Here is an 8022-nt window from a genome sequence, read left to right on the forward strand (position 1 = left end):
TGTATTTGGTATTTTGAATGTGTTTTCAGTATTATGAATATTTTTTTAAGTTTCGGATCCAGATTTTCGATTATAGTTTCGGGTAAAATTCAAATTATTTTGGGTATGAAGAAATGTTTTTAGGTATCTTAGGTTCCTCATGTCATATTTATCGTAGACTTTGGGTTTTTTTTGGGAATTTAAATATTTTTCAGGTATTTATTTGTGTTTTCGGATATTTTTTGGGTTTCAGTATTTTTTTAATTTTTGGTTACTTCGAATATTTTTCGAGTCCTAAAAACCCCCAAACCAATTTGGACCGCTACGTACCCAAAAATTATAAGTATTTTGTAGGTATTTGAATTATGGACCTTGATCCCAAAGAAATCGACCCGAATCCGAACCAGAAAATTTTAAATTTTAAATACCTAAATGTTTATGATCAGAAAAACTTAGACCGAAAGGAACCGATCCGTACCCAACCAGAAGACCCGATGCCCATACCTATTCTCTCACATTATATTTTGTGTACATTTTATAAGAGTTACATTTGTTGAACTTGTGAGACTTAAGATTTACTTGGTGATTTTGGCTAATTTAGTAATATAGATTTGTAAATTTTTTTAATAAGTTTTAATCTTATATTAAATAAAAAAAATTATTTTAAACTATAAAAAAATAATCTAACTTAAAATATATAGTTTTAGTTTTTACATATGGTTTGTTAAAGTGTTTGTATTAAATTTAATTTAGTAAATATTTGGAAATATATAGATGTTTAGAAGAGAGTGTAATAAAGTATATAAACTATATTGTATGTTTAGAAAAGAGTATAATAAAGTATAAAAACTATATTGTGTATATCATTTTCGTGTGATATGGTCTAATAAATAAAAGTTTATTTGTTGTATAACTTTGTTATGTTCAAAAAGATGTGGTGTAATAAATTATTGTTAGAGAAATTTTAGCTTAGATATTATTAGTCAAATATTATGGTAAGACCAAATATGTTTCTAGTTAATAAAATGGTCTAACAACCTTTCAAAAGTAGATTTTTTAAAAATCTTTATCTTTTAATAGTATAGATTAATATTTTGTTTTTAATTTCAGTTATTCTGTTTTTTTTTTATGACCCTAGTATCCGGATTCTCGAGAGGATCCGACTAGCGCCAATAACCGTCCACCGGAGTTATTCTGTTATTTGTATTGTAAATAACATGCATAGTTTATTTAAATAACATTCTGTTATTTTAATTAGAAGTATAATTTTGGATATAAAATATCTGGACTGTTTGGTTATTATTTGGATATATTAGATAACATTTATTGTTCCTACTCAACTATAATGTCTTTGTTATACAGATTTAAATTTTGATTAGTTTTTCTATTTTTTCATGTAGTTTGATTGTTGTCTTAAATTTGTAAATATATTTTACTAAGATTATGTATAATTTAATATATGTTGTTTTGAAAATTAGATAGTAAAAATAAACTAAAGTGTCGATCGATTCAAAATTACATAAATAAATATAACAATGATAGTCTTTTGAAACCTTATGCATATATATAAAAGTTTTACAAAATACTTAATTCCAATATTTGGTTAATATATTTATATTATTAGTCGAGAATTTCATATTTATTTAGTAATATTTTTAGTCGTTCTATAATTTATATGTATAAAATATTACTAGAAATAGAAATATATTATTTGTATATAAAATTTATATTGGTCTAGTTACTCATTTTGTGGGTATATTGCGTTATATATATTCTGTCATATTATAGTATAACTATATTTAATCTAATTCAACCAAATCATATTAACTATATTCATTGTATTACTATGGTTCTACATTATAGATGTGTAACTATATATATATTTTTTTATTAATTTGGTATATGTTAATTTTCAAAAATAAAATTATAAAAATAAAGTGAAGATATGTACAAAGTTGCAGAAAAACATAATCGGTATATTTTAAAAGGGAAGATTATTTCTTTACTTTAATATCAAATTTATTTTTCTAAGCTTTCTTTTTTTTTTATGAAATCACATCATATATATATATATATATAATATTTTCGTTTTAAAATTTATAAATTTTTTCTTTATCATATATGTTATTTGGAAAATATAAAAGGGAACTTAAATAAAAATTAAATTAAATTTTATTCATTAAAGATATCTTAGTTTATGTTATTTAAATTATATTGTAATAATTTGAAAAATAATTTGATTTAAATAAAATGCTTAATACCTTTAATATGTGCTATGTTGTTTAAGATTATCTTTTAAGAGAGAAGATTATTTCTGTACTTTAAAATTAAAATTATTTTGTAAACTTTCATTTTTATGAATTAAACTGTATAAAAGATATTTTCTTTTTAAAAATTTCTAAATTTTTTTATCACATTGGATATTTTTTTTAAAAAATGAATACTAAATAAAAAAGGAAAAAGGAAAAAAATAAAAAAAATATTTAATAATGATAATTATATAGATTTATTTCATTAAGGGTATCATCTTAATCATCCACCGTGAAAGTTAACGTGAGCGCGACACATATGAAACTGAGTTCTCAAATAATATTATAGAGATATTAAATATAAACGTGTATTCATTATAAGTATATTAAATATGAACAGTTGTTTTCTTTATAAATATAATAATAGATCGATTTATTCAGATTGAGATACTAAAAGCCATAATATATGTGAATGAATTTCGGTTTGTAGGCCGTGTTTTTAATATAACTAGGGGTATTGCCCCCGCGCAAGCGCGGTGTTGTTGATAGAGTTCTTGTTGAGAATTGTTAGGATTATTGTAGCTGTGAATTTTGCGTTTTGGATTGATCACTATTTTTCAAGTTTTTTATTGTTATAGGGTTAGAGTTGTGATGATGAACTGTGTATGCACTGTTCTCCACTCACGAAAGACTAAACTGTGTTAGTAATGTGATTGATATAGTTCGTGGTATTGCTTGGTGTGTCACTGAGACTTATTGTTTGTTTGTCTTTTTAATTTGTTAGTTGTACTGTTGAGACTATATAAATTATATTAAGGTTGTTGAGAGTACCTTTTGTTTCTGGATATTTTTTCTCCAGTTTAGTTGTGTAAGTTGTGTGTATTAAGTAATAATTTTTTTTGTTCTTATTTTGTTGGTTATATGTTTTTTTTTAACTTGTTGCTTTTACGGGACCTTTAAAACAAATACATGAAGATTTGTAGAAATAACTATAAAATGAGTGACAATTAGTATTTGAGCTTTAGTGAGTTTTAAACGAATATATGTATTTTTCATAAGAAGACAATAGCATTGACATGTTGACATTGAGCATGTAAGCTATTTTCATAAGACAAGGGGAGTGAGCAGGTGGAGATGTTGTTCCCGCATTTGTGTCTGTTGGGATTGTCTGTTGTATCTCCTAGTGCGGTTGTGTTTATTTCTCTTTTATTTGATGAGTAATATGTAAACAAAAATCATTGTTAGTTGTATTTATCAGAGTTTGTAATTTACTCTGCTTTTTTGTTTAGGTAATTTCACTGATCTTGGTTGTCATCTTCGTCTTCTTCGTAAGCATCTACGAAAGTAAGTTTGTAAATTGTTAAATAGCTGGCCGTGTAGTTTGTATTTGTTTAGCTGATTCAATGTTTGTGTCATTGAGTTTTAGTTGAGTTGATTGGTTTGGTATATTTGTTTTGAAGTTTATTTTTAAGATTAGATAAAAAGAGAGGTAATCATTAATAATTCGTCTTTTTGGGATTCTAGTTTTTGGTATTTTGATTGTTTGGGTTATTGTAGTTTCTTTTAAGCTGTAAAATAAAGATTTGTGTAAAATTAGATTGATAAGTAAGGGAGATAAATAGACGACCACAAATCTTGAGTAGGAAATATTTTTGATTATTGATGTTAGCACAATATATACAGTAATATAAAGAGAATTATGTGTTGATTGTTTCTTACGGATCAATGAGGAGACGGATAATGACTCGATTTGTTTCTTTGGTGAGGTCAGAGCCCTGGACAGAACGTATTTGTCCAACCACATCTGCGAGGTTAAATATCAGTTATGATATCGAAACATAATATAAACCCAGATGCAATTTGATAGTATACATGGGAATTCTAGGTTTGTGTTCGCAATCACTTGGAGATTGTCGCGAACAGTCTAATCTTGACTGGAGATTGATCTCAGGAGCACCCGTGATGACTTCATCAATAATGGTTAGTGAGATGAAACGAATGAGGAATGGATGATCAGTTATCTTGTACATGTTTGAGCACCTAGCAACCTCAAAACGATCGACTTTCACAATGGAATCTAATTTCAAAGATGGCATGTAATGATTAGCACGTCCGACGGGAGTAAACCCATGAATCACAGAATCTGCAAATAATATTATTCAACAAAGAAAAAGGAAATCAATTATGTTAAATAATTGTGATAGATTGAAGATTAACTTGCATTTTCATCAAGGAAGAGAACCGTGATTCCCACAAACTCCATGTCTTTCTTGAAGTTCAGAGAATCCCAAAAGCGGAGGAAGCCAGAGGCTATGCTCTGACTACTACGAACACGACGGAGAGACTCGAAGGTTGAGTGACGGACGCCGGTTTGAGGAACTGGAGAAGCAGAAAGAAACATTTTCTAGAAGATGGTTAAAGCTAAGAGCAATCAATGAGTTTTGTGGAGATGCAGATTGGGCTCATCAAAGATGAGAATCATATATATATGGTTTACAGAGGGGCTACAAATCAGGAACATTTATGATCAAGCAATTTAAGATGGGGACATGAAGAGTTCACCGGTGAAAAAATAGATTACGAACAGACACACTCGGACTTGTTTGAGACAATGATGAAAAGAAATCAAACTCATGTTAAACGACAACAATTTACAATATCGGAAAACTATAATTGTTGCAAACTTGAGTTTTTTTTTCATATAACATGATGAATCTCATTTAAAAATGAAACCCATAATACACTTGTAGGCCCGACCCTCAGAAGAAGCCAAAGAAACAAGGGCTTCCGACTTTCATAAATATATATTAGGTTTGACCATCAATGTACAAAGTATCATTTAGCTTAGTGGTATAAATGTTGGTGTTTATATCTCACTGACCCGGGTTTGAGCCATGAGCTTGAGATTTTTTCACACTTTTTAAAAATGGAGTCCACAAAATGCTGACGTGGCGTGCTGAAGAATGAGCAAAAACTCAACTATTATAATATAGACTAGGTGGTCTTAACCCGCGCAAGCGCGGGGTTAGTGTGCAATATATTCTAAGTATTATTGTTCTATAATTTAAGTTTCTATTTGTTAACTTATTTGGTCTCGTATCACGATTACCCATATCTGTCACTTTTGTTCGCTCCTCAAATCATCGCACTTATTTTTTTTCACATGTCGACTAAATTAATTTTTTCTTTTTTTTTCCTATAGTATTTAACAATGTTATGGGATTTCACAGTTGATGCGCTATCAAATAGAATGTGTTCTCATTGTTAATTGTACATATGCAATTAGTCACTTGGTTACACGATAAAATGTCTTGAACATTTAGGTGTAATTTAGTTCTCTTGTTCAATATCATCTTCCATGTTTTTTATTCCTGCTTCCACCTCCGTTCCGTTATGACTATATATACCTGCGGAAGGTCATATCATATGCAAGTGTTAAACTTGTATATTTGGTATGTTTCTCAGTTCTTGTGATTCCATGGGTTTACTAACCGTTATAAACCATTGCCTGGACTTTTTAATATGAACAGATCATAAGTCTTCTGCCAGTCACTATGCTTGCGGTTTCCTGCAGTATTCATCTGTTATTTAATATTAGGTCATAAGGTCTCAAATATATCCCAAAAAACACATTGAAGAGTATCCCTTTCATTCTCACACTATATGGAACTTGCTCTGACTTATAGTCTATAGTACTTCGAAAAGGTTCCATCGTAAGTCTTTAACAGAAAAACTAATAGGCAAATCCAATACAGATCACACGATTCAGTTACTACGTATTCTATGTTGAATAATTGGAAGAAAAAGGATAAATGAAATATTGTATATAATTGAATCTAAAAAAGAAATCCTTAAATCCAAATATGATATATGTTTTCGTTTCATTTATCCCACATGCACTGGATATCCTACATTCACACACGCACATCAATTTTTTTGTATGAGTTCTAGAAATATTGTGAACGATGACTCAGCCAGGATAGACCTATTGAATACCTATTACCCCCATTAAATTGGCCAAACATTCCACGTGGCCTGAATATCACGACTTAGATATGCATGTATCTACATATGTGGGCTGCTAATGAATGTTAAGTGACCTTCCTATTCAGAGGTTTTCTCTGAAATGTATAATAACTGCCCATGGCTTATTTCCATATGCCATAAACCTATAAAGATGATAGATACACATAGTAACAAAGGAAAACCCAAGTATATGAAGTTTAAAACTCTTTCAAAATTTTGGTATCAGGTAACAGTCATAAACATTTCCATGATCAACCCAAGGGTAAAGGATAGCCTAGACGATCAGAATTATGATACACAGAACGTAATTTCCACAGATTCCTTAGAAATCCACGATTATAAGTTTATAGATCAAGAATCCTTTCTTAAAGAAAATGCAGTAACATGATTAAAACTTGTGAGACATGAACTTAGGTAACAAAATCCAGAAACTGAAAAATTAAGAGGAATGTGAAGTTTTCGTACCTTATGCAATGCATGCCTCTCTGCATCGAAATTTTGAGTTCATCTTGGTAAACAATCTACAACATATAATTAAACAGATAGATATCAGTCAAGAATGTCTTGGAAATCCTAAAATCACAATACCAAATTTCTAATATGAAAAGATGGAATTAAACATACGCTGAAACCCCACCATTCAATAATCGCTTACAAAGATCTGAAAATTCTCCACTGATCCCAAATCTTGTGTTCCTCTTCACTTTTTATGTTCGTCGAAAATCTCCAGGAGTTATAAATCTGAATAAACAAAAACGTTCAGAAATTAGATGGCAGCAGTAAACGTTGCTTGTTTACTATTTGTTTTAAGTTTTTTTTTTTAACCAGAAAATTCCATATTTATAAGCAATCGAAATACTAAGCTCCTTTTCATGAACTGTACCCTTAGATCTAAATCCTACTGAGAAATATCTTTGACGATGTAGTTTTTTTTAAACTAAGTATTACTACGCTTACACAATCTTGGAGATGTTCTCGTTGGACTTGTTTCCTCAACCTTAGTCTTCTGCTTCTCCTTCAATATCTTCCTCACCGAATCAGATTTAACTGATTTCTTATTGGCTTTGGTTTTCATCTCTCCAAAGACTATCAAAATCATCAGAGACTTCCTTTTCAGAAAAAGAAAATCATCAGAGAGCTTTCTATTGATCCTAGCCACACCTTCATCTTCCAATCGAATCTTCTCCTTCGTCAATATCATTGTTCAGATCAATGTACCTTCTTCCTTTCACAGAAACAGGAGCCGCATGGGGAGAATCGTAATCAGATCTTAGATTTCTCGAGTTAAGCACAGAACTGTTGACGTTTCCTTTGATCTGTCCCTGGAGATGGAGGCGCGCTGGTGAAGTTGAGACCAAGGACCAGTGTGTGTCTATGGCCCCATGAGAGAAGCAGATCGAGGACAGAGAAGGGAGGATCAACGCCGTGAGAGAAAGAGCAAATATAGGTTAAGTTGACGATACAATTCCCTTTTGTTGTTTTAATGTTTAGATTTATAAGCGGGATCCACATAGTGCTGAGGTGGATAGCTTCGGAAGAGAGTAAAAACTCTTCTATTATAATATAGATTTGTCCACCTACATGGCTACATATTATTTCATGTTTCCAAAACTAAAGGTCTCTTTAGTTTGATATATATATTTATATCTTTAATTTATATTGCTTTAATATTTGGTATATAGTTCGACTAAATCCATGGTTCTTAAATTTCAACCTCCAGTATACACACGTGACTTGCAAACAATTCAAAGTAATACGTGTTGATTCC

At 30.1% G+C, this 8022-nt stretch overlaps 1 long non-coding RNA gene across 4 annotated transcripts; it reads right to left on the reverse strand.

Annotated features, from left to right (window-relative positions):
• Positions 1-5467: 5467 nt before the first annotated feature.
• On the reverse strand, positions 5468-7754 carry LOC106340170. 4 transcript variants are annotated; one of them, XR_001269321.1, is made up of 5 exons: positions 7212-7754; positions 6879-6995; positions 6720-6775; positions 5721-5796; positions 5468-5635 (listed from the first exon to the last, which is right to left on the reverse strand). It is a non-coding gene; the product is annotated as an uncharacterized LOC106340170 (long non-coding RNA). The 4 variants fall into 4 exon arrangements; XR_001269320.1 differs by having other exon boundaries at positions 5721-5809; XR_001269319.1 differs by having other exon boundaries at positions 6892-6995; positions 7212-7751.
• Between the last annotated feature and the right edge of the window lie 268 nt (positions 7755-8022).

This window comes from Brassica oleracea, chromosome C4 (assembly GCF_000695525.1).
Source record: "Brassica oleracea var. oleracea cultivar TO1000 chromosome C4, BOL, whole genome shotgun sequence".
Taxonomy (NCBI): Eukaryota; Viridiplantae; Streptophyta; class Magnoliopsida; order Brassicales; family Brassicaceae; genus Brassica; species Brassica oleracea.